The 27,050-nt window shown below is 40.4% G+C and overlaps 1 protein-coding gene and 1 non-coding gene across 3 annotated transcripts in view; both read right to left on the reverse strand.

Moving 5' to 3' along the window:
- Positions 1 to 27,050, reverse strand: part of NELL1 (neural EGFL like 1) — a 622,937-nt gene that overhangs the window by 387,145 nt on the left and 208,742 nt on the right. The gene's annotated exons all lie outside the window — the stretch shown is intronic.
- LOC118713839 lies at positions 646 to 785 on the reverse strand. The gene has a single exon (XR_004986401.1). It is a non-coding gene; the product is annotated as a small nucleolar RNA SNORA7 (small nucleolar RNA).

Here is a 27,050-nt window from a genome sequence, read left to right on the forward strand (position 1 = left end):
CTCTGAAATGGTTCCAACCTTTCTGTTTCCATTTCATTTTCCTGAATTCTCTAGCAAGCCTGCTCTAAGGAATTAGAAATGCTTATTCTCACTAACATGTAAACTATTAACTCACTGTACACCATAAGTCTGTAGACTCAAGTGGTGGGCCTTCTCCCCATGCCTCGTGTGTCTATAAAAAAAAATTGTTTTCCCAAGCGGCAGCCCAAATTTAAAGTCTTTTTTTTTTGGTGAGAATTTTCAGCTGAAAATATTCAAGAACACCCAAATTGTGAGTAATATTTGTTTTTATAATATTTATTAAAAATTTATTTAATTAAATTCAAAATATCGTGGCAAGTGAGGATGTTTTCCATTTCGGACACGTGATAGTTAACTGGTTAATATGGGATCAACCTCACTTTCACTCTTTCTCACTCTATCTCCAATCTTACCAACAAACCCTATCAGCTTCATGCTGTATGGATCCAGAAGCCAACCCATCTCTCATCACCGAGAACCCTAATAAACCAGCCACCATCCTCCTGTGCCAAGTAGTTAAAATAGCATTACAATGGTTCTTCTTGCTTCTGCCTTTGCCTCCCATCAATTATCAACACACAGTCAGAATTATACTTTTATGTATTTAGTTAGTTAGTTAGTTGACAGTGATGCAGAGTGTCTTCTGATTAGCAGCTATGGAGCAAGTGGGGAATGGAATGGAGACCTCTGCCAGGCTTGCTTTCCCTCCTGTCTCTGAAGCTGGCAGAATATTAGTCACTCTCCAGACACAATCCTGTGAGGTTCTGAATAATATTTTAAGGTGTCAGTAAAATATCATTTTTCTGCTGGAAATTCTTCGATGACTCCCTATCTTACAGTTTTGTGTGTATGTGTGTTTTGGTTTGTTTGTTTTTTGTTGTGTTTTTTTTTGTTTGTTTGCTTTTGGGGGGTGCTGGTAAAAGAAGGTAAAGCCAAAAACCATATCCAGGGTGTTCCAAAGAATGTATATACACTTTAACAGCTGATAGCTTAATTTTAAAAAATGAAATGTATATCAGTAAATACCGCCTTGATAATTATTCAAAGTATGTATACATTTTGGGGGAAACCCTATATAGGTAAAATATATTTTTATGTTTATACATTTTTTTGGGTGGAAACCCTATGTAGGTAAAACATATAGATGCAGACAACAGTGTGGCGATAACTAGAGTGAAAGGGGGCTGGCAGGTAGGTGGAGGTGGGCAAAGGAATGTGGGGACATGGGGATGGAAAGAGACTTTGTTTTCGGCAACAAGTACATGATGAGGTGCAGATGATGTTTTGCTGAGTTGCACACTTGAAACCTTGTGGATTTGTGAATGATTATCATCATAATAAATTAAATGAAAAAGAAAAAGAAATCCAATGTCATTACTTATTATACTATGGTCTACCATCTACATAGCCTTGCGTTCCCTGACCAACCTGTGTAAAATGGCACACACCCAACATTTCCCCATCATCATCTCTCCCACCCTCCTGCATTTCTTTTTCAGAGCCTGTACCTTAACCCCCACTTGGCATATTCTGTGTGTCTCCCCCAACTAGAAAGTGGGCTTTGTGAGGTCAGGGATTTGTTGCTTTTGTTCACTATAGTTTCCCCATTCCTGGCACAGTGTCTGCCATGTATTTGGATAGTCGCTGTTCAATTAATATCCATTTCAAATAAATTATTGAGTAAAGGTCATTATTGTCACCTTTCAACAGCAACTTCTCTTTTCACAAATGACCTACATCTTCTCCATCTACCCTTGAGATCAAGCCTTTAGCATATCCAATTCTTCTCAATCAGAATGGCCTTCATACTTGTGAAACCTAGTGCAAAATGAAAACTTGGGCCCCTTGTTCAAAAATTATTACTAAGAATTTCAAGATCACAACAGCAGAATATTAAACCAAGTGTGAGGCTTTTCTATACTCAGAACCCTGTGCAACAGTCCACATTACTTGCCCATGAAGCTGGCCCTGCTTTCAGTTCTCTGAACATAACACACTTACCCTTGTGCCAAACCTACCACCTGAACCTACCACCTTCCCCTTCTCTCCTATCTTTAGGTCCCAGGCTCTCCCTCAGGGAGGCATGTCCAAGTTCCCTGGGCCAGACTAGCACACCTTGCATTCCCACTGTGTATTACCTCTTTCATAAAACCATCTTCCTTATGATAACTGTTGATTTGGCATTCTCTGTTAGGCTATCCTATCTAATAAAAGAGTAATATGCAAGTTGACCATCACTCCAACACACAAGATGGCTGCCTCCATGTGGACACAAGATGGTCACCACAAGATGGCCAGCAGGGGAGGGAAGTTTGGAGGGACCAGGCCTGCAAGGGAGGACAGTTGGGGGTGATCAAGCCTGCAGGGGAGGGCAGTTAGGGGTAACCAGGCCAGCAGAGGAGGGAAGTTGGGGGCAACTGGGCCTGTAGGGAAGAGCAGTCTGGGGGGGGGCGGGGGGGAAGAGACCCAAGCCTGCAGGGGAGAGCAGTTGGGGGGACCAGGCCTGAAGGGGAGGGCAGTTAGGTGTGACCAGGCCTGCAAGAGAGGGCAGTTAGGGGCAATCAGGCTGGCATGGGAGTGGTTAAGGGGTGATCAGGCTGGCAGGCAGAAGAAGTTAGGAAGGCAGGCAGGCAAGCAGATGGGAGCCAGCACTTTTGGATTATAAGAGGGATGTCCCAGATTGGAGAGGGTGCAGTCTGGGCTGAGAGACACACACACCCCATGCACAATTCCGTGCACTGGGCCTCTAATAATATATAAGAAGGCAATGCATTATGTAACTATATTCCCATCATCAGGCCTGGAACCTAATTGGTACCCAATGACTCCTTGTTAAATTGTCTAACATGAGAAATTTGCTGGTTATGGAATTTGAGATATCAGAAAATAGAATGAAAGAGAATGGGGTAATCAAAGCAATATCCAGCCATGATAAAATTGACTCCTGTTGAAAGAGACTAAAGATCCAAGCAATCGATTGGGCATCCCTGCTTCAGGCCTGGGAAGGTGTGGGCTAAGGTACTAAACGTTGACAGTGGGGGCAGCCTTGACAATGAAGCGTGTGACAGAAAGAAGAATAAGATGTGAAAGCCGGGATAGAGCAAGCCTAGGAAGCAGGCAAATAAAAGCACAGTATTCCCCAATCATGTTGAATCTGAGACCACCCTGCTGGCATCTCAATTGAATCCCTACGTGGGAGACCTGGCAGCCAGCCAGGCAGCGGGAGTGGCAGTGATGCTGTCATGATTCATTAAACAGCATCAGGGGAAAGGCCTACATAAATCTAATCCACGTGTCCCAACCCCAGAAGGGTCTGAAGTACAGTCAATAAATCAAGACTGAACACTAGCCACAGGAATTAGAGAAGCCCGCTGGCATTTAGGGAATAACTAGAATACTCAGCAAATAGGTAGAAGATAGGGTCTCCCAGCCAGGCTTTCCAGAAGCCTGGGGTTCAGATTTATTCCAGATCCCAGTCCCAAACTGGTGCAAACAGGCGTGGCTCTGGGATTGAATGGGGCTGGATCTGCACATGGACATCTTCTGGGCCTACACCAATATAAATATGAAAAAGGCAAGAGCTGATGCAAGTGGGACTTCCTGGATCCCACTCTGTGACTTTCTCATCCAGGTGAGTCTCAGAAAATTCATCTCACCAAATACATTCCAATCTAAGTTTCCAGCACACCACTGGAGCAGACACTGTTACTCAACTATCTTGATATCCATTCCCAACTCCTTCCTTGCCTACCTATTACAACAGAGTCTGAAAAAGGTGAGCTATGCAATTTTCCAACATCCTTTGCAGCCAGGATGGTCATGTGATTCAATACCATCCAATGAAACAGAAGAGGCTGTGTCTGTGGGAGCTTTAGGCAAAGACTTTTCTCCCCTGATGCAAGGGGCAGACATAGCTGCCACTACTTGTCCTTTCTCCCTTCCTTGAACAAGAATGTGAGGTCTGAAGAATAGAAGCCATCTGGATACCACAGGCAAGATTGTGGATAAAAATAAATACGTGAGAAATAGAAGTAGGAAAACTAAAAGAGTCTGGATCCCTGAAAGCATCATTGAACCAGTATCTAGATATCTTGCTATGCGAAGGGCAGGGAAAACAATCTTATTGAGGCAGAAACCACACCTAAAATGTTTAATTCATACCATTGATTCTGTCATCACCAAAATCAGTCTGTGCAACATTAGAGTGTATTTCTAAAATGCCATACATTGGTTAAGAGTCAGACATTGGAGTCAGGGTTCAAAACCCAGCCTTACTGCTTACCAGCTAAATTTCTCAATCTCTCTGTGCTTTTGTCCTCAAATGAAAATGGAAATTATAATGGAACCTCCTTTATATAGAAGTTGAAGGGTTAAAAAAAGAAGCTTTTAGAACAGTACCTGGAATATGGTTAAGTGCTCAGTGAATACTGGCAATTACAATGATGATGCTGAAAGCCTCAGCGAAAAGACTCAGAAAATGAACCATCACTGCTAGCCTTTTGTGTCCTGTTAGCCAAACTGCAGTCCTACACTTCTCTTTCTAGTACAAATTAGTTCTGGCCTTCTCTTTTTTGTATTCTATAGCTGTTTTGCCTGTGGCGGCATCTAACTCATATATGCAATTTTAAATTGAGAGGGATAGAAATAGATTGCCTACTTATCACCAATAGACTTGTCAAACCAAGATCATCTCTGCAAAACAACCCAAGACAAATACAACAACAAAAGCATTTATAAACTACTGCCTTGCCGTTTGAACCTGTTCTCTCCCAGGCTTCTTATATGGCTGCAATAAGGGAACCTGGCCTTCATGGACTCAGGGCTCACATATCAATAACCCCATGTGCCTCCATGCAGCTGGAAGAATTGGATGTTTACAGCTTGCTCATAAACCAAGTATGTTAAACCCTAACTATAAATAAGTAAACAGTATTCAGTTGACAATACAAAGTATCATGTTTCATCTTTTTTTATTCTTGAACTTAACGGACCAGGAAAAAGACCTATTTACATTCCTGTTCTGTTATTTAACTACCAACTCATACCTCTCCCCATGCCCCCAGGAAATAAAGGCTCCCAATATATCTGTCCTCTACAAAGAAATTAGTCAGAAAAAAAGAAGAGAGACCCTAATTTTCAGCCATGAGCCAGAAGAATAAATGTCTTGATAAGTACCTATTTCAAAAGTTAGTAATATTTTACAAAATAGAACAATTTTTCTCCAAATGACTATCTGAGCTTGCAAAAATATAGGGGATATTTGCAGGGGCCAGAAAAAAAAAAAAGAGGAAGAAAAAGAAATTTTAAGTGACTGTTGATCAAATGACTGCCAGGTTTCAATGTTTAGGAAAAGAGAAAAGGACAAACCATTCAAAGAATGAAAACAAAATTCTTCATTCATGCATTGGGAAAAGTAGAGACTAAAAATGTATCTGCTCACCAGAAAAAGGAGATGGGTAAGGAATATGCCTCTCCTGTATATATAATAATACCCCAGTGAAATGGTATAACCGCCAGCCTCTACTGACAGTGCCAGGATCAAATCTATTTATCTGTGTGGTATGGGATACCTCTGGCCAAAAAATTATCATAAAGTGGCCCCATATTGGTAGTTCCCATGTGCATCTGGAAGAAGAAAAAGAATCAAATACTCTGTAGCCCTATGCTGTCTAATAAGTTGGCCACTAGCCATATGATACTAAATTAAATTTATAAGAGTTTAAATTTAATTTAATTTAAAATTCAACAGCCGAAACCGGTTTGGCTCAATGGATAGAGCGTCGGCTTGGGGACCGAAAGGTCCCGGGTTCGATTCCAGTCAAGGGCATGTACCTTGGTTGTGGGCACATCCCCAGTAGGGGGTGTGCAAGAGGCAGCTGATTGATGACTCTCTCATCGATGTTTCTAACTCTCTATCTCTCTCCCTTCCTCTCTGTACAAAATCAATAAAATATATATTTTTTAAATAAAATAAAATAAAATAAAATTCAGTTCATCACACTAGGCACATTTGAATTGCTCAATATTCAGCCACATGTAACTAGTGGCTACCATCGTAGAAGCAGAGACATAAAACATTTCCATCATTGCAGAAACTTCTGTTTAAAAGTTCTGGTCTTAATCCAGGCTTCAAAGGATTCCCGCAGCCAACTGCTGCTGAAAATTAGTTCACAATCCACAATTACAAAATAAACAAGCCAACCATGAGTGAAATAATCAGAAAAATAACAGTGGAATGTAAGTGATAATAACTTTAAATAAAAATTTCCAATAAATACTATAAAATATATATTTTTAAACATTTTTCATTGAAGATTAACACAAAACTTTAACAATGAAAAAAGATACTATCAAATGGCACCAGGTAGATTTGAAAAATAACTAACAGAACTTCTAAACATTATGGTATATATAAGCATTCAATGTAATAATATGTGTGCTTGTGTGTTTGTATGTAATTATTGAAATTTTAAAAATTCAGTGACTAAAGAAAGACTTCATTAACTATCATATACATCTAAAAATTTACCAACAATGCATTATGGCACTTTCCATGGAAAGCATGGAAATATGCTTAAAGAGATATGGATGGCCAAGTAAAATCTAAATAAAGTTCAAAAAGAGAGAAAATAGAAAGAATTGAGGGAGAGAATAGCTGAAAATTTTCCATGTTTTAGGACAATAACCAATGTTCAAATTCAGGAAATTAATACTAAACAGGATAAATATGAAAAAATCCATACCTGGGTAAATCATAATAAAAATACAACTGACTGAAGAGAGAAGATTACACAAATAGAGTAAAAAGCATAACCCACAATAGAATACTGATGGTGATAGCAACAGCCTTCTCGACACCAATAAAGGGAACTCAGAATATCATGGAATAATGCCTTCAAATGCTGAGAGAAAATAAATGACAACCTAGGATTAAATAACGAGATACATCCTTAATTTAAAATAAGAGTAAAATAGTCATTTTCATACAAAAACTAATGTATTTACCACTGAAGAAACTTCTCACAGATACATTTTGACAAAAGCAAAGTAAACTAAAAATATAAATAAATAAATAAATAAATAAATAAATAAATAAATAAAGAGGTAGAGGAATGGTAAGCAAAATCCATGAGGATAAATCGCTCTGACAATGACTATGCAATATAAGAAGTAACAAAACAAATCTGACCTAAAATTCTGGAAAAGTAACATGAAAGACAGAGGTGTTTGGACTTACATGGTCTAAGTAAAATATGTTCACTATTAATTTTGTTAAGCTAACAGTGGTTGTTACAACTTCAAGAGTAACAACCAGGAATAGGGGAATATAACATCAGAGCCAGACAAGATTTGATGGGAGTGATAAAGACAGACATCTGGAGGCCTAGGGTTAGGGTTAGGGTTAGGGTTAGGGTTAGGGTTAGGGTTAGGGTTAGGGTTAGGGTGGGAAAAAAACGCAATGTCTCAACTGGGATGGGTAACAGGTGCATAAAGAAACATGTTCTTTCTTAAAACAGATGTTTCCTTTACAGACTTTCGTATTGAACTTTTTGTATCTTTCCAATTGTCTAAAGTACTTAATAAATTAAAACCCAACAATGATATGCCCCAATTGAGAATTACTTGCTGTACAAAGAATAGTAACAAAAAGCCCACAAGAGTCAAGTGCTTTAGAGTTTATAAAGCACTATATGACTTCCACTCCCTCATCTGATCCTCACAATACATGGAAAAGAAAGTAAGGTGTTTCATATTCTCCATTTTGGAAACAAGGAAGGAAAAATGACTCAGGCAGTGAACTGCCTTCCTAAAGTCATACAACTAAGAAATAGCAGAACTTCCTGGCCAGTATGGTTCAGTGACTAAATGTCAATCCATGAACCAGAAGGTCATGGTTAGATTCCTGGACAGGTCACATGCCTGGGTTGCAGGCTCAATCCCCAGTATGTGGCATGAAGGAGGCAGCAGATCAAAGATTCCCTCTCATAATTGATGTTTTTCCTTCCCTCCCTCCCTCCCCCTTTCTCTTTTCCTCTTTATGAAACCAATAAAAACATACTTTTAAAAAACCACAGCATAATTTGTCCTCAACATAAATCTTCTAACCTTTCCTAATCCAGTTTCTTCCCAGAACACAATGCTACCTTGAATCTGTCAACAAAGTTAAAAAATAAATTAGAGAATTTGCAAACCCTGTAGAAATGGCATTTTACCTGGAAAAAAATCTGAATATTAACAAAGAATATTTTTAATAATTAAAAATATTTTAATATGAATTTTATTCTATCTTAAATTTAATTTTAAACTTAATACTTCACATATTTTAATATTCAAAAAGAGTTAACTAGCAAAACTTTGATGTTCCCTCAAAGAGAATAGTCAGGGATTTAAAGAGATTTATACAAAAGGTGAAAGATTTACAAGAACTAAATAGAAGCCAGAGTATTGACTTGGGGTGGTGAACACTCAATAGCGTATGCAGATGATGTGTTGTAGAACTGTGCACCTGAAGTCTGTATAATTCATTAACAATAAATTCAATAAAAAGGGGAAACTTTTTATATAAGGTTGTTCACTGAAGCAGTATTTAAAAGTGAAAGTTAAGTGGGTGGCTAGGTGGCAAGAGATCAACCAAAGACCTTGCATGCATATATGCATAACTCACAGACACAGACAATAGAGTGGTAAAGGGCAGGGGTGGGCTAGAAGGGGACAATGGGAGATTGGGGAAGAGGAAACATACGTAATATTTTCAAAAATAAAGTTTTAAAATTAATAAATAAATAAAATAGGAGTAAAATTTGAAAATGACCTCAATATCTAACAATAGGCAAGTGCAGATTGGTATGTCTGTATAATGCAATGGTGCACGGACATTATACATCATTTTATAAAAGACTATACCTTAGAAAAATGCTAATGGTATAATATTAGGAGGAAATATGATATTAAAAGTATGATATCCATTCTATTCAACTATAGATGTTGCTGTAAAAATTGACAATGATAGATACATTCATATTAAGAGCCTGAAGGCAGATATGCCAAAACACAAATAGAAATTATATCTGGGGTTGAGGAGTTGAAATTATTGGTGATTTTTATCTTCATTCCCTAAAATGAACACATATTGCTGCTGTCATCTGAACAGAACAGAATTAACAAGTAAGTTTTAGAACGGCTTTCCTGTGAAAGCACCAGCAACTTTAAATTTTAATCTTCCTCTGCTATTGGGTTCAACAGGTAAAAGTTAACGTGTTGCAAGGAAGTAAAACCAAAAGAAAATAAGCCAAAAATGAAGATAAAATGTCTCTGAAATTGATTTCTATGAGACCATAGCCTGGTTCTCATTACCACTGAGTCCACGTTAAGTAAGTTAACTGGCCTCAGCTATCCAGTTGAAAACCAAACATAGAAGGACCCTCATCCCTAAGCTTCTGGTTTAATGAGAGCATTAGCTGAATGTCAAAAGGGCCAGCCATGCCGAAACCGGTTTGGCTCAGTGGATAGAGCATCAGCCTGTGGACTGAAAGGTCCCAGGTTTGATTCCCATCAAGGGCATGTACCTTGGTTGCAGGCACATTGCCAGTAGGGGTTGAGCAAGAGGCAGCTTATCGATGATTCTCTCTCATCAATGCTTCTAAATCTATCCCTCTCTCTTCCTCTCTGTAAAAAATCAATAAAATATTTTTTAAAGGGTCGGCATCCCCCCCCAAAAAAAAACCTCAGCCAAGACATTTCATCTATAACAATTGTCTGTGCTACTGAAAGATCAAACTGTGTCTCAAAAAGCACAAACCATCCAACCACAGAGATACATCCTATTTTCAGGACCCTTCCTAATCACCCCCAGTTCCTAACCCTAGACATGCAAGGATAGCAACAGTTTTCTTACCAAACACACCCGTTCCACCATGCCTCTACTGCTGACCCCTACAGACACATCTAATGTAACCTTAATGTTCGATTCACAAGCTAGCCTCCTCTACCACAGGCTGTCACTTTCCACAACTGTGCACCCCGATCATCTAATGTATCCTGATGAGCCTCCAATCGCTCCATTTAGTTTTATCCTGGCAAGCTCTCAAGTTCCTATTCAGCAGGTCACTCGAGGTCTTGCTGAGGAGGGAGAAATGTTAAGATCTTCAATCTTGTTTTCAGGTATAATGTACCTGCCATCAGAATAAAAGCGGTTAATGGTTTTCCTGTGTCTTTTCCATTAGATGAATGGAGAGGGGATTGAAAGCTGGAAGCTAAGCCACTAGGTGATTCTTCCCTTTATTTAAATCAATTGTTCTTTGGTGCCCTTTATTTAACCCCTCTCCTGCACCCTTCTTCCTTTCATGCTTCCCCTCAGAACCACTAGGTGATTCTTCCCTTTATTTAAATCAATTGTTCTTTGGTGCCCTTTATTCAACCCCTCTCCTGCACCCTTCTTCCTTTCATGCTTCCCCTCAGAAGCCTTAATCCAAGACTGGTGGCAGCAAGCAGTGCAGGGACAGATAAGTCTGGAGCTCAGAAAACCAGATGAATCTCGCTAAAGGCAGTCAAGTGGAGTTTTCAGAGAAAACCCTGGTAAGTTGGGCTCTTAGAGCTGGGTTTTCCTAGTGCTTTTGGGTGGTCACAGGGAGGCTGGTGGTAGTGATGACAGGATGGGGAGAGCGAGGAGAAAGATGAGGAAGAATAAATGTAATAAGCTGGGAAATGTAGCAAATATAAACCCATCAAACAAAATAAATATGTCTACAAGCACCCAACTGACAAAAAAAAAAAAAAATGTAACTCAAAAAGGAGACAGTACAGACCTAATTATGATGTAAAGTTTAAGTGAAGCTGAATTTTGCCATATATTTAAGAAAAAATCCATCTCTGCCTTCAGTAGATGTCCGTAAAGCATAGCACTACAAGGACAACCCCCCACTCCTATCCAAACAAGTGGTGCACAGGGAAGCAAACAGTTCTGTGATCCCTTAATCCCCTTATTTCCAAAGACAAGTACAGAATCTGTGTCATTCTATGCTTGGTTTTTGCAACACTGAAGTTAACACTAACAACCCCACAAAACAGAGGACGAGAAAGGGACAGTGTTAGCTAGCTGGAGGGCTTCTCCTTTAACTTGTGCTGCATTAACCCAGGAAGGAAATCTATTTCCCATAGACTTCCACATTTCACAAGAGGGAGAGAGCAGAGTTGGGGGATGTGAGCTTTTCAAAGCAACATATAAATTTAAAACACGAGAGCTTTTTAAAGTGAAAAGAAATATAAACTGTCCAATGAATTTGCTTTTAAAATAAACCATGGGTAGTTCAATAGGTTCGAGCATCATCCTGATACACCAAGATTGGGAGATCGATGGGGCATGTACAAGAATCAACCAATGAATGCATGGATAGGTAGAACAACAAATCAAGGTTCCTTTCTTTCTTTCTTTCTTTCTTTCTTTCTTTCTTTCTTTCTTTCTTTCTTTCTTTCTTTCTCTTTCTCTCTCTCTCTCTCTCTCTCTCTCTCTCTCTCTCTCTCATCAATTAAAAAATAAAATAAATGATTGAAAACATAGATAATTCCTCAATAAACATTGCTGGTAAAATGCATCTCATCTTGTATGATTGTCAAATACAGAAAAAAGAAAAGTGTAGGGGGCAGTGGAGAATAAAAATCAAAGAAGAAAGCAAAGAAAGGGAAAAAAGAAATAGAGTGTGGATACAAGTGAAAGAGAAGAGTGAGAGATGTATAGTGGGGGGAAGATAACTGGAATAAAATCAGAGGAGAAGACAGTCAATTCTCAGGGAAATAAGTTAATGAATATAACTGTTTTTGTTAATCCCTGCTTCTCATTTCATCAGTTATTTCTGACCTTTGAAATATGGATTAAGTCAAGCTTAGCATCATTCATGTAAAGCCCCTGTGCTTCCTAAATGTTTTTATTTTACATTTTTTAGTGCTAAGTGGGTCATATTTTTCGAGCATTACTCATCTACAGGAGGAAATGATTTTCTTAGCACCTAGACCAGAAATGGATTAACGCACCTGTTCTCAACCCTGGCTGCAAACTAGAATCACAAGGAGAGCTTTCAAAGAAAATTCTGATGTCCTCGTAAAACACAGATGCCCTATCCTAGCTACACTGGACTCATTAAATCAGCCTATTTGAGCAACAGCCTTAAACAAGGAAATCTGGGCTGGGTGAAAACCACTTCAACATCCCCTCAAACACGTAGAATGGCATCTAGAGTAAAGGTATATCATATTTTTTATATAATTACATTTTAGTTTTTTTGCTCTATTTTCAGCTGGATTCTGCAGGGAAGAAATGGGTTTTTGTTTTGTTTTTTAGCATAGGCAGCTAAGGAGTTAACAAGAGAAGGGGCCTAGATTGGCTGGGCCTGGTTAAGTCTGGAAGCTGGCTTCAGACACCCCAGGGGAAAGCCACATCCTCTGCCAAAGGGGACCTAATCCCCTGAAGATCAGCTTTCCAATCTCCCTGGGGACAACTGGCTATACTAGCTGGAATTACTGAGAGAGGCACAGGGGAAAATCACTTGCTAGGTACATGCTCAACAGAAGCCAAAGTGGTGCAGAGAGCGGTAAGCTCATGTGCAGGAGAAACCAGTAAGAACAGAACTTTGGGGCATGCGGAGTAAAAGCCAAGATGGCACAGGGGGAAGTCCTTCTACTATGAGGCATGTGCAACAGGAGTCAACTTGGAGACCATAGAGGGGAGGAGTCTAACCTGGAAAAAACTAGGGAAAAGACTGAATTGAGAAAGTACGTATCCAGAAAGAGATTGGTAAGTTTAAAAGAGTGCCCCTTTCCCCCAGCCCAAGGTAATATAATCAAAGTTTAACAAAGGCCCATCTGGGTAGCACTGGCAGCAGCATGGGCTCTACATGTGGACCTAGATAGGGTGCACTGGGGAACAGAGTCTAGCTGAACGGGACAGAAGCTGAGCTGGCTAAGCTGTGACATGGCCTGAACGATAGCAGCTTCCAATGCCCTGCCGATGAGGGAAAAGGGAACAACATCCCCAGACCCTAGCCCTTCTGGGCCTGGTGAAGATGAGGCTGGACTGCTTCCACAGCAGCACGGAGCTGAGCCACCTGGTCGTGAATGAGACACCGCGCTCCTGGGGCCAGTTCTTTGTGTTTGCTCCAGCCTCAATAAATCTTACCAGTGCACCTCATCCTCCCAGGCGTCCGTCCCCGAAATGCTTTTCCTGTGACTCCATGAAAGTACCTTATTTCCACGGGCAACACTTCTAAGAACAAATTTTGAAGACATGTTCTTCCTGCAGACTCGAATCTGCCTGACTTTTTGTAACATAAGCCGGAGGATCTCGGCTGCTGGAAAAGATAAGCTGCGGCAGGAATTCTGCCATAAAGGGCCCTGAAGCACACTCAGCCCATTCCCTCTGCTCCACTGCCAGGCCCACCCCAGCAGGCCCACCCTTTGTGACTTCGGATCTTCATCCCCCCCAAAAATGAACCATTCCAGGGCGCTAAAATTCCAGAGAAACTGCCTCTGGATAAAAATCAAAACATATAAACAAAAAGGTCTTTTAGGAACTGTTAAGAAGAAAATTATCTTTAAAGTTGAACTTTTGCCCTCTGGGCCCATTTGAAGAGTCCCAGAACCTGAGAGGTGCTTATCACTGAGATGAGCCACCTCAGAGCAAACCAAAGATATCATTTAATTAGATTAGATTATTTATATCTTTAATTGTCACATAACCCCATGGACAGCTAGGAGAGTGAACAGTATCATGGAAGAATATACAGGCATGATCAGTGTCAACTCCAGGCCTGGAGTTAAGAGTGGCTATTTAGGAAAGGACTCCACACAGTCAAGTTATTCCTTTATTCTGCAAATTTCAAATTTAGTTTTGTTTACTTTTGTGAACAGTCTCTAGCGCGTCACTTGCTGCTAAATAGAAGAAATGGTCCTTGCTCTGCAAGACCTTGAAACTAGGTAGAAAAACCAGAAATACAGAGGATACAGCCAAGTCAGGCTTTCCCCAAGCACCCAGGGGAGCCGCCTTGGGAGCTCCCATCAGAGGTGTCCTGTGAGGCTGGCACTCTCAGAGATGGTGAGCTGCTGCCTCGCAAGAACTAAAATATTTTTTCTACAAATGTCTTTTAAAATAAATGTCATTCCTAAACCTTCCCCCCTCCCTCCCACCCCCTTACGCTCAGTGAAAGAAGAATGATCACTTAAGGTTGCTTTTTCTCCTTTCCCCCAAAGGATGCTTGTTAATCTTTCACAGGACACAAGTAGGAAATGCCCCAAGAGGACTAAAAATAGCATGTGTTTCTAAGAAAGTGAGGGTCAGGGATCTGGGCTGAATATCCAAAGCCAGCAGAATGTAATTGTTTGGAGTGGGGGCGTTAAGCAGACCCATGTCTAACCTTAGCTGTGTAACCTGGAGCAAGAGAATTTAGTATCTCTAAACTCAAGCTTTTCATCTGTAAAGTGTGTACAGTAAATATTTCATTCAAAGGATCATGTTGAAGGTATTTTACAATTTATTACTTTTCAATATATATTTTGATTGTCGATAGTATTAAAGATATCTCCCATTTTCCTTCCCATTCCCCCCACCTCCTCCCAGTTCCTACCAACAGCCCCCACTCCAGGTCTTATTTTACAATTTAATTATGAATGCAAAATGCTCAGCACAGTTTCAGACACAAAGTAAATGCACAATGTACGCATTCACTCAAGAAATATCGCGTACATGTATTAAATGAGCCAGGCCATGTTTTAGAGTCTGGGATAATGAACACAACAGACAAAAATCCTTGCCTTCCTGTGGCTTACCATCTACTGTTAATTAAATTGCACAGTGTTTTAGATGGTGGCGATTGCAATGGAGAATACAGGGGTTGGCAAAAGTAGGCTTATAGTTGCATTTGTGACATTCTTTTTATTATTATTGTTTACAGTATTACATATGTGCATTGTGATATTCTTTTAAGTTAGCAAAGCTACTGTAATAATCATAACCTGCATGTCTCTCTCCATAGGAACAACTGTAAACCTACTTTTGCCATGTATGAAAGTGAAGAGTGTGGACAGGGAGTCAGGCTGACAGGCAATTTTAAATAGACCTTTCTGGTTTGGTGATTGATTGGGAGTAAAAAAACTGCAACGATGAGAGAAGGGCATGAGCCACACAGAAGAAAGTCATCGCAAAGGCCCCAAGGGAGAGCGTGTCTGGTGTGTTTGCAGAGCAGCAAGGAGGCCAAGATGGCAGGAAGAGGCTAAGTATGGCAACATTAGGAGGAGATGAGATCTGGGACTTAAGGGCATATCAGACTAAGCAGGGCCTTGCCGCTTCTTTTTACAAGGACTGAATTAGGAAGCTGCTGAAGAAGTCTGGGAAAATGAGTGACATGATCTGATTTTCACTTTAACCTGATCACAGCAGCAGCAGCAGCTGAGATGGGGAAGGGGAGGGACATATGCAAGAGAAGAAACAGAAAGAATTGCTAAGAGATTAATGCAATGATAGAGGTGAGAGTTGATAGTGACTTAAACCTGGTAATGGCAATAGTGATGGTGAAATGTGGTCAGACAGATTGTGGCTATATTTTGAAGATTGAGTTGACGGGATTTGCTAATAAATTCAATGCACAATTTAATTTCACACAAAAATGTGAGAAATAGGGATCAATGATGATTCCTACCCAATGTTTTAGCCTGAGAAACTAGAATGACTGGAGTAGAAGCAGGTTGGGAAGGGCGGGTCAAGGAAATATGTTTTATATGCCTTCTGCACATTAGAGATATGACATAAACTGTAAAATATCTGAATCTAGGATTAAGGGGTCAGGTCTAGACTCAGATACACACATGAATATCCCTAGTACATAGATGCTCTTTAAAGCCACAAGACCGAATTTGATCACCAAGGGAGTAAAAACAAAGAGAAGTCCGTGAAGAAAGTCTCAGAGTGCTTCAATAGAACTCAGAGATGTGATGAAGAGCTAGCAAGGGAGGTCAAGAAGCAGCAGCCAATGAGAAAAACCATACATGACCTAAAGTTCCTTACGTGCAATCCATTCATCTAATTATACATGGCCACCCCCTTCCCCATGCATCTATCCATCATCTAGTCTAGCACAACATTTCAGCAGTTGGATTTCAGAATAAGATAAGCCTGGATTCAAACCAGATTCTTCTACTGACTAGGTCTGGGGCCCTGTCAAGTTACTTAACCTTGTGGAGTCTCTGCTTCCTTGACTATAAAATGAGAAGCATAACAGCCACAGCATGGGATTGTCAGGATTCAATGAGACATTATATATAAAGCACAGAACTTAGTACACCAAGAGCACAATAAAGAATGGCTACAGGTTTGATAATTATCATTCATCAAGTTATTTTCTGAGCACCTACAGTGAATGCAAAAAACACCATGTCAGGCACTGAGGAGAAAATCAAATCCCACAGAAGATAAAATTTGAAATTTCAAAAACACTCTATAGCCCACAGACCCAAAGACCTTTCCTGTCTGATTTATAAAGTATCCTCAGCAAGTGAGGCAAGCATGGCACTCTACTGTTTCATGAATGAGAGACTGACATGAACAAAGACTTTGAGTTTGTGGCAGATAGAGATCACTGGGAGCTGAAATGGACAAAGAAAACTTCATTACTGATATGAGAAGAGAAGCTTTAGGTGAGTTTTTCCCATTGAATGAACCACAACTTACATAAACAGGCAAGATGAGGCGGGAAAAGTCCAGATTATTAAAAACTATATTAAAACTTGATATATGAAATTGCTTTTACTCCCTTGGCATTTGGGATTATTGAATAAGCCTTGGAACCTAAACAGAGGGAGGTTCCCCGATGCCTTAATCAATCTTGTTTTAGGGAAATTGGTTTTGATTCACATTTGTCACCCACATAATACCTTTCGTGGGGGAATCTATAATAATAAAAGGATAATAAGCTAATTAGAATGAACGTCTTCCAGACATCATTCCGGATGTCCTTCCTGAGGAAGTGAGGGCTGGAGGAAATCCAGCCCGGGTCCTAGGAGCCTGCAAGCGGCTGGAAGAGGAAAGCAGTCCAGATCCCAAGCGCCTGCCAGTGGCCAGAGGAAGGAAGCCCATGTCCCAGGTGCCTGAGGGAAGCTGGTGCCAGCAGAAGGAAGGCCTACTCTTGCAAAAATTTTTGTGCATTGGGCTCTAGTAATAAGAATAAAGTGAACAGTCATGAAAATCTAACTTGTTCCAGGCACTCTTATAAGAAAATTTATATGTAGTTTACTCTTCAAAACAATCTACAAGATAGGTCCTATTTTATTTCCACATGATATATGAGGAGGGGAGACGATACAGTTCTAGCTCACACATTAAGTGACAAGAAAAGGAATTTACGTCTCTGACTCCAGAAATGAGCCCTTAACTGATACAGGGCATCCTGCGGAGACCATCTGGGTAAGAGATCAAAATATGAACCGTTCTCAAAGAACCTATTAAGTAAAGAAAGACATATAAGCGAATTCAGTCAAATTAATGAAGCAGATGATAATCAATATCATTCCCCAACATTTGATTTTAAGTCAACCCATTTGTCTAAATTGATTTCCTAGTTCAAATATTTGTGAGTAAATGAAGAATGATTAGATTAGATTAGATTAGATTAGATTGATAGGTAAAATGCACCAATACATTCCTAAAGTTTCCCAATCTCTGAGTGAGGCTGTGTCTGTTCACACTCTGGAACATCAAAACACCTCTAGGTCTTTCTTCTTCTCTGTAATGGATGGGAATTGATATTGCATTTAACTAAATAGCCATCTCTATCTGTGTGGAGGGTTTTAGAAAACATTTGCACCTGTTTTGGTAAAGCAGCTTCTATACAATGCTGCATTGCTTAGAGAAATACTTAGTAATTATAGGTACAAGTTGAAAAAATAAAATGAGGTGCACTAAAACCCATCACAGCAACTGAGAAAAAAAGCCATACCCATCAGTTATCCCCCGAGTGATGGGCCAGAAAAAAGACAGCACTCCACCCACCTGTGCACGTGCAGCTACATGGGAATTAGAGTGGGCAGGTGTCATACATTGTTTTTATTAGCATGGCCCATGGTACATGATCTCTCAGGTAATGGTAGACAGGCCCAGTAGGACTGCACACCACCTTCATTCTAAGTCTTAAGACACATAGGAAGTTTTTTGTGGGTTTTTTTTTCCCTCTGGGAAGAAAGTATTTTTCCCACTGGCTTATTAAATTGGTAGATTTGTAGATTTTTCAAAATGAATTAGCAGCACTAAATATTTTCTGATTTGAAAAGTGGTACATGTGCATAACAGAATATTTTATATTTATACAAATAAACACATACACACACACACACACACACACACACACACACACACACACATAAAAGCCATCCATACTGCCACTACACTGGAGGAATCCCTTACATTCACAGAATTTTAAACTCAAAATCCAAGTGTAACTAGTAGCAGTGATTTGGAGGGATGACAGTCGTGGTCAAATCTGTAGTTTGTTTTCCTATTCTTTTTAACCTGACTCTGAAGTCATTATGTGTGTAATTTTTAATGGAAAAGAAGAACTAAGGAGTTAGTCCCAATTCCTTTTATGGTGAGAAAACCAAGGCTCAAAGGAGGGGAATGCCCCACTCAACATCACAAAGCAGTTTGTCTGTGAACAGGACTAAAGGGTGGGGTTTCTAACACCAGGACTCTCCTCACTGAACCATTCAAGGGGAAACCCCACTGTGTGTGAATTTGGGTCTTTTCAGGGCTGTTTTTCCAAAGCGCCCTATAAATCTGAAATAAACTAGGAAGTCAGAGCTTAAGCTTTGGGTGACATTTCATTGAGTCTTCTTTCCAGATGCAAACCCCTCAAAGGAGCCAGGGGGCCCTGACAGGTAACCCAAGCTGCCCCTCAGCTCAGGACCCTTCCTGCCTATCACAGCTCTAGGATTCTGCCTACTTTCCTTTATATCTCGATATCTATCAACATTTTACTGATTGCTAATGTATACCAGGTGCCATCCATACATACCTAATTTAATCCTATGGTATCCTTGCGTTCAGTTTCTTATCTCTATTGCATAGATGCAGAGATAGAGGAGACATATTTCCAAGGCCACAGAAAAATAAATGCTCAAACTCAGACCTGAATCTTAAAACTGTGCAATTCTCAGTTCTCTCTTTTCCCTTCTGGATAAGGAGAAGGATGAACTCTTCTGGCATCTCGCTGACATGGATGGTCTTGAGATTCTTGTAATGTTAATAGTTACTATAGCTCACCGTGGAGGTGTGAGACAGAAAGATCAAAACAACCAGTGGGACTTTAGATTTAAATAGTCCTGATTTTAAGGTTGAGCAACCCAATTTAGTAGCTTTGTATGCTGACCTTTGGCAAATCACTTTGAATTTCTGAGCCTAATTTCCCTTTCCTCAATTATGAAAAGGTGAATATCTTCCTCAAAACTAGAGTGTTTATAAAATGTGTCATTTAAATCTGTACACTTTTGAATGTGAAAGGGGAAGCTATTAATAAATTCTGTGGGACCACAGATATAAAACAGGACCTGCCCTGGGAAATTATACATATGGTCCCTATAGATAACCATGTCAAAGAACCTCGTGTATTGCCCCGCATAAAATTAAGTGTCTTATCGTAATGGGTTCCTGTCTTTTCTGTACAAATGAAACATTAAGTAGCACAGTGGCTTTCTACCAGGGGCATTTAACTCCCAGGGAACATTGGCACTGTCTGGAGACACTTTTGGTTATCACAGTGCGGGGAGGGGATGCTACTGACATTGAGCGGGTAGAGATCAGGTGTGCTGCTAAACACACCACAACGCACAGAGGAGAAAAAAAAAGCAATCATACCAAGGTTGAGAAAGCCTGAAATTGCAGTTTTCATTAAGAGTGTAGAACAAAGGGTAGAGAAGGTCTGATGCTGAGGACAGAAAGTTCACTTTGCTTCTCACGGTGTTATCCTGGGTCGGCTAAAACATGGCGCTAATAAAAATCAGTCCCCTTGGAATTCAAGTGAAGTGGTACATTCTTCTGATACTTTAATTACAATTAAAAAAAAAAACTTGCAAAAAGACCTATTACCACTCTATGATTGGTACTGTCTCACATCTCAGAGTCAATTTCCTAAACAAGAAAACAAGAGACCAGGTATCGTGTACATAATGTAATCTGCGTATATTCAAGGAACATCGGTTGACGAGCAATCAATACAGGTGCTTCTCTAAAGGTGCAAAATTATAATTAGCAGCAACAAAGCCTTCATCTGACTCGCCTTCCCTAGGACAGGCTTGGATGGTAAAAAAAAAATAAGTTCAATGTTTAATGCTTAAAACGTAGCCACTATTTGGGGAACAACATTTCTTTGAAAGAGAATGAGCAATCATCCACAACTGTATGGGCTATAATTAATTGATCACTCGCTCACATTTTCACATCTCAGATAATCACGAAAGAGATTAAAGTTTTCAAAGCTCTTTTGAGATGCACACCCACCCCTCCCTTATCCCAGCCCCATCAAGCCAAGTTCAGTATTCAATGTTGCATTCAGCATGAGCAGCCTGGCTCAAGAGACTGGCTGTTAAGATTGGATATGTAAATACACTTATCCCAACTCTTAAGGCAAATGTAGCTCATTAAAATACAGTTACAAGCAAAACATAATCCCTATTTCTCTGTAGGAAAGGCACTTTATAGTTTGGGTACCCTTCTGAAGGTCTAAAATCTCCAGGAAAGAGATTTTAATTTTTTTTTTAAGTCCTAAGTTTCTCTCTACACTATTCAACTAGCCGATACCTACCAGGAAGGGGTTTTTCCTGATTTTGATTGAGGGTGACCCAGTTCAAACAGTTCCCCAGACCACTGCTTTCTGGTACAATGTCCAGCTCTTGCATGGGCTCCCACACTTAGTGGCTGTCTGGGGGGCTTCCTTTAGTGGTATCTGTCCCAAGCAAGACAAGGATGAAAGAGGCATGTTCAGAAACTCTCCACACAAAAGTGTCTTTTCTGAAACACCCTTTTTAGCAAGAAGGAGTGATGTCTTCCTGCTACTGCAGCCCAGAGAGATGCATTCAATGTGCTAGACGATCAGGGAGATCGCACAGCTGGGACCTGAAGAAGGTTCAATAAGAAGCCATTTTGGGTTCAGACAATGAGAAAAACTTTCTGTTTTCTGTCTGGAAAGCCCTTCTCCCCATGGGCTATGTCATCTTTTAAAAATTAAACTTTTGAGGGAAAAAATATATAAATAACCTTTCTTCCCACATGGCCTTGGAAAGAATGAACTACTCTCAATTTGGAGCTCCCACAGTAGAGTATCCATAGCTCTATTACAATAAATGGTCTACATAGTAATAAATATATTTATTCATTTAGGGTCTTGTCTTATTTCCCACTGTTCAGCACTGTGTCTGGCACAAAGTGAAGCAGGAAATAAAATTTGGACCAGCTGAATTAAAATGGCATGGGAACCACTTAGGGATGCTACATCACTGTGTACTGACTCTGAAGTATAGCCAGGTAGATATCTGCTGAGTGCCTAAGTGCCAGGCACCATTCTATGTGTTTAGTAATTGCCACACAATATTATTATTCCCACATATTAATTGGCCTACACTATATAAAATGGATACTAATATCACCATCCATCATGAAGTAAGAGAAAGTACAGAGAGTTGTCTGTGTTCACATGGATAGTAAATGACAGCCAGGATTCCAAGGGGGCATTCTATCTGTAAAGTCTATATCCTTAATCCTCAGGTTATGCTGATGCAAGAGACTAATCCAGGGCAAACAAGGGCAGAGAAGACTCTAATGCAAGTTCACATCATAAACAAGTACCAGGCTCTTCGGCTGAAAACCTGGAGCAGAATTCAGTACTTGGGTCCAGGAACCCATCAGAAATAGACCTTAGTCAGGCCTGTCCCTGTCCTCTGGGTTCTCTGCATCCTGATACTGCCCATCTGATTAGTCTGAAGCCTGAAACAGAACTAAACAGGATGCATCCGAGCTTCTTGGGCACAGCACTGTTGGCACCGAGGGCCAGCTCTGTCTTCCTGTGAACAGCTAACCTTGTGCACTGTAGGATGTTCAGTACAATGCCTCGCCTCAACTCACTGGATGCCAGTGGTACCCTCTCTCCCTCTCCTGTGGTTACAACAACCAAAAAATATCTTCAGACATTGCAAAATGTTCCCCAAAAGACAAAATCCTTCCCCCAGTTAAGAATCAATAAAGTACATGTAGCCCCTAACCAGATGAGAAGGCCTTGTAGAGTGTACAATGAGCCTGTTCTCCTTTCTGACATCAGAGTAAATCAGACTGTATCTGGGATGGAGGGAAACCCTTAATTCTCAAACCCCCAACTTGGGGCACACATAATGTCACCCTTTCTGCCCCCACAGGACGCTGGCAGGATAGGAGGTGATGGTCAAGTTCGGCAGCGTCTTAATCACTGTTTGTTCCTGGTGGAATGGCACACTCATTTAGAGGAAAAAGAAATACTGGTTCTCGTATTGCCCCAGAACCAGAAAGCCTTTAATGAGACTAATACACCCTAGGCGATAAGAAGAGCAGTTGTAATCATTCCTATTTAAGAGAGCATGAACACGAGACTCAGAAAGGTTAAGCGATCTGTCTGAAGTCACAAAGCCAGTTTGTGGCAGAGCTAGGAATCACACTCAAACCATTATGTCAAACTGCATTACCGCTCCCTGCGCTCCCCGGGGGAGTAAAGCTTTCCCAAGACCAATTAAAGCAGAAAGAAATGTGGAAATGCCCCAACTGGCTTCTGATGGCTGAATCAGCTTGAGTGCAGAAGGGGAGATGCTCAAGCATTGGGAATACTTAAAACAAAGCAGGATACGGGAGCTGAATGGGAAGCAGCCTGTGCCGATGAGAAAGGAGTAAGACTTCTGCCACATCCCATCTACTTCAAACTTGTACCATTTACTAAATAATAGATCTAAGCATTCCTGCCGTAAACCCGCTGGCTAGACATTTCTCGCTATAGCCAGAGAGTCAGTGAAAATATATATCTTCTCTTGCACCAGCTCATGGGGAAATCACTATGCTGATTTCACAATGAGAAATTAGGGAAGAGAAAAGATCAAGAATAACGTCAGGTTTCAGATTGGATAGCAGTTTTAGAGGCTGCTAAATGAAGACTATTCTAATCTATTAGTCCCAAGTTCTTTTGCTCATGTGAAGAAGGAAAGAAGAAATCGTGTTCAAAGACTACTCTCTTCACTTTAATGGGACTGGAAAAAAAATCTTAGCTCATGGTAGTTGGACCATGAAATTGTCCCCCACACCAGTGACTTTAGCAGCCTACAGGGAGTGCCAAGACAAACCGATGTGAAAGCTCCCCTAATTGTGCTCTAGGGGGGCACAGCAGAGGCGCTGGGGTCAGGAACTGGAAGCTGCCCTTCCCAGGTGTGGGAGAAGGTTGTCCTACTAGTCCCAGGATGAAATGGCTTTCCAATTAGACTCCTACTAGTACTAACAGGAACGGGCAATATCCCACCTATCAGAATAATGTGGCTTTCCGTTTCATACACCTTTACCCAAAGTTTTCACCTTGATCCAATTGTTGAGACACAAATTTTTAAATGCCTCAAGGCTTAAATAACAATGACTTAAATAGATTGTTTCAAAACTTGTAAAAATCCTACATGATCTATCAAAAATAAAGCCAATATCTATACTCAAATGAGAGCCTATATAATCCTTGCTTCATTCATTCATTCATGCATTCATTCATTCACTGACATCTCTGTGCCACACATTGTTGCAGGGGCCAAAGTTATAAAGATGACAGTCACATTCATAGAGACCAAGGGTAAGCAAACTTCCTCTAAAGGGTCAGATAGAAAATATTTTTGGTTGTGCATGTAGATCCCTGTTACAGCTACTCAACTCTGTCATTGTGGTGTGAAAGCAGCCATAGACAAAGAGAACAAATGGACAGGCTGTTTCCAATAAAGCATATTCAAAGACAGGCAGTTGATCAAAGCTGATCTGGAAGCTATAATTTGCCATCACTGGTCTAGACCACTAGTTTATAAAGAATGGCCCCCATCCCACCCCCAATCATAAACTTCAGCACCTAGGAACCTGTTAGAAATTCACATTTTCATGTTCTACCCTAGACCCACTGAATCAGAAACTCTTGAAATGGGCCCTGGAAGTCTGTGCTTTATTATCAAAGTCATTGTTACTTTCTAATAAGTTCTGCAAGAGATACTGATACATGCTCCAGTGTGAAAACCATTCATCTAGGCCTGTGCAGTGACTATGGCAGTAGCAACCCACTATATAAATTACATTAAATTTTCAATTCGTCACTTGCACTATCCATATTTCAAGTGTTTAATAGTCACATGTGGCTGCTGGCTACTATTGTGAACACATTCCCTTCACTGTAGAGAGTTCTATTGGATACCATAGGTCTAGACACACACATGGACCAAAAACAGACAGCTACCATGATGAGTACAAGAATCTATGGACTACAGTGTGGCATGAAGTCAGAGACAGTCAATTCTACATGTAGGGAAGGGAGTCACTGCAGGTTTCACAATGAAGGGTGGTGAGCCAATGTATCTGCTGGTGGTGCAGAGTGGGAGACTGCCGCTAGGAAACATTTGAGGGAAAGGTAACTTTAAGGAAGAGCACAGAGCATGGGAGGCACCAAGAGGCGAGGCATGGTTTCTTACAGGATCTGCGATTTCTTCACTAAGTCTGGAACAAAGAGTGCTTGTAGGTTAGAATGGAGAAAGGAAAAGATGGAGATGGAGAAATTATATCAAGGCACACTTATATGCCTTTCTTAAGGGCCTGGGGACCTACTGGCTGTTCAGAGTATGAATGGCTGGTGTTTAGAAAGATCACATGACCATATGCTCCCAAGGCCTAAGACAGAGTAAACTAAACCATCTGTTTACTTATCCGATTCATCCCAAGGCTTCTCTGGGTAATTTGTTTACTTTTAGCTCCTGGTAGGGAGAACGTGGGTGAATTAAGCCAAAACTGATTTGTCATTTAAAAGAATGCATGTGATTACGCTCACCTTGCCCTGAATGGTCCTGCCTGTCCTAACAGACAATGGAAGTAAGAAGGCTAGACTTCGGATATATATTCATTATCCGATATCTATCAGTTAGTGCTCAGTGATGCCAGTAAGCACCACAATGGAAGCGCCTCTTGCCACCTCAGGATCTGAGGGACACAGTTATGTTCTGCCAATACTAGAAACACAAAAGGCAAATGCTATACAGGATCCTGCGGCTCAGTGTTCAGACACAAAGCTCTATACATTGTTTCCATAAAAGGTGGACCTAAATGGCCATTTATTCAGCAAAACAGTCACCCCCAAACTGTGGCAGAACAAGGATAATTACCAGGGGGTGTGAGGGAATGGAGAACATACTGGGTTTCCAACAGGACGTGCCTACTTAAAATGGGGCAATGGCGCGTTGCACAATGTTAACACCTGAAAAGAAGAGTCATTTAGAGGAAAACACAGATGGGGCTCCGAAATCGATTCCTGGTGGGAGAGAAAGGAGAAAGGGGCAAGGGGAGGGGGCAAAGAATCTTGAAAATGGGCCTTACATTTCATTACAAACCAAAGGCATTTCAGAAGCTGCTGACCTTTTCATAACGACATTGATTTGGCCACAGGACAAAAAAAAAAAAAAAAAAAAAAAAAGCCACAAAGAAAATAAAGTCACCTTAACTGGTTAAAGCAGATTGTGAGAGGAAGAAAGAAGGTTGACCTTCCAAGGCTGATACTGTCACACCAACACAGCCTGGACAGGCATTTATCACCAAGGTCATTCCCAAGTAGCAACTGCTATTCCCTCAGGGAGCAGGTGCTCCTTTGCAGAGCAAGTCCTGGGCTCACGATGTGCTCACTACAACTACAGCAGTGATTTCAACAGCAAGATGAATCTCTTCTCTTCTCCCCTCTTCCGAGGCCTTCACTGACAACCCTGCTTTATTCCCACTTGGGTCTCAAGAGACTTGCCCATTCTTTATAGAGGCACCCAGCAATAAGCAGAAAGAATATATTAATCACAACTCCTTAATGTTAAAGCTTAAGAGCAGCATACTCCCAAAATAAGAAAAACAATAGGAAAACAAAACAAAACTGGTAAACAGAAAGAAAATTTGCCAATAGATAGTAAGCTTAAGATAAACAGAGTTGACATAACAGGAAAAAGTGCAGAGATCTGAAAGAAAAATAAAAAAAGGACCAAGTTCAAGTCAGAGGACAAGTATATTCAATGATAACTGAAAGCCAAGAGGAAAAGTATCTGATAAATGCAATTGGGAAGTTTAGCTAAGGAAATCAAGGGCCAAAATCAAGGCTATTTTTTCAAAAGTACTTTAGAGGTTGATAATAAAACAACTACAATGCAGCAAGGGATAAGGGGTGTATACAACTTTCCTTAAATATCAGTTTTATTATCTAATTTGATTGTAAGATTTGCAGTTCACCAAGTTAGAGAGACAAATTACTTTTCCAGACCTGTATTCATTTATTTAATCAACATTGTTAAGCCCTAATATAGCACTATGCTGAACAATAAATTTACAAATATGCCTTCTACAAGTTGACAATGCCTGAGATTAGAACAATCAGCAAGCAAATTACAGAAATGTAAGTGCACACATTGAAAGATGGGCTTATCAGCCTCATAAACGTCAAATGTAACCAGGAAATAAGCCTGCCTAGTGCCAGGTTAGAAAAAAGACCATACTAATACTTATTCCTTATAATGTCAGAAGCACTCTAAGTAAACAAGTACAAAATAGCCAAGCCCTCGTGGCTCAGTAGTTGAGCATCAAACTATGAACCAGGAGACCATGGTTCGATTCTGGTCAGGGCACATGCCAGGTTGCAGGCTGGATCGCCAGTAGGGGGTGCACAGGAAGTAGCCAATCAATGATTCTCTTTCATTATTGATGTTTTTCTCTCTCTCTCTCTCTCTCTCTC

Source organism: Pipistrellus kuhlii, unplaced genomic scaffold (assembly GCF_014108245.1).
Source record: "Pipistrellus kuhlii isolate mPipKuh1 unplaced genomic scaffold, mPipKuh1.p scaffold_m20_p_9, whole genome shotgun sequence".
NCBI lineage: Eukaryota > Metazoa > Chordata > Mammalia > Chiroptera > Vespertilionidae > Pipistrellus > Pipistrellus kuhlii.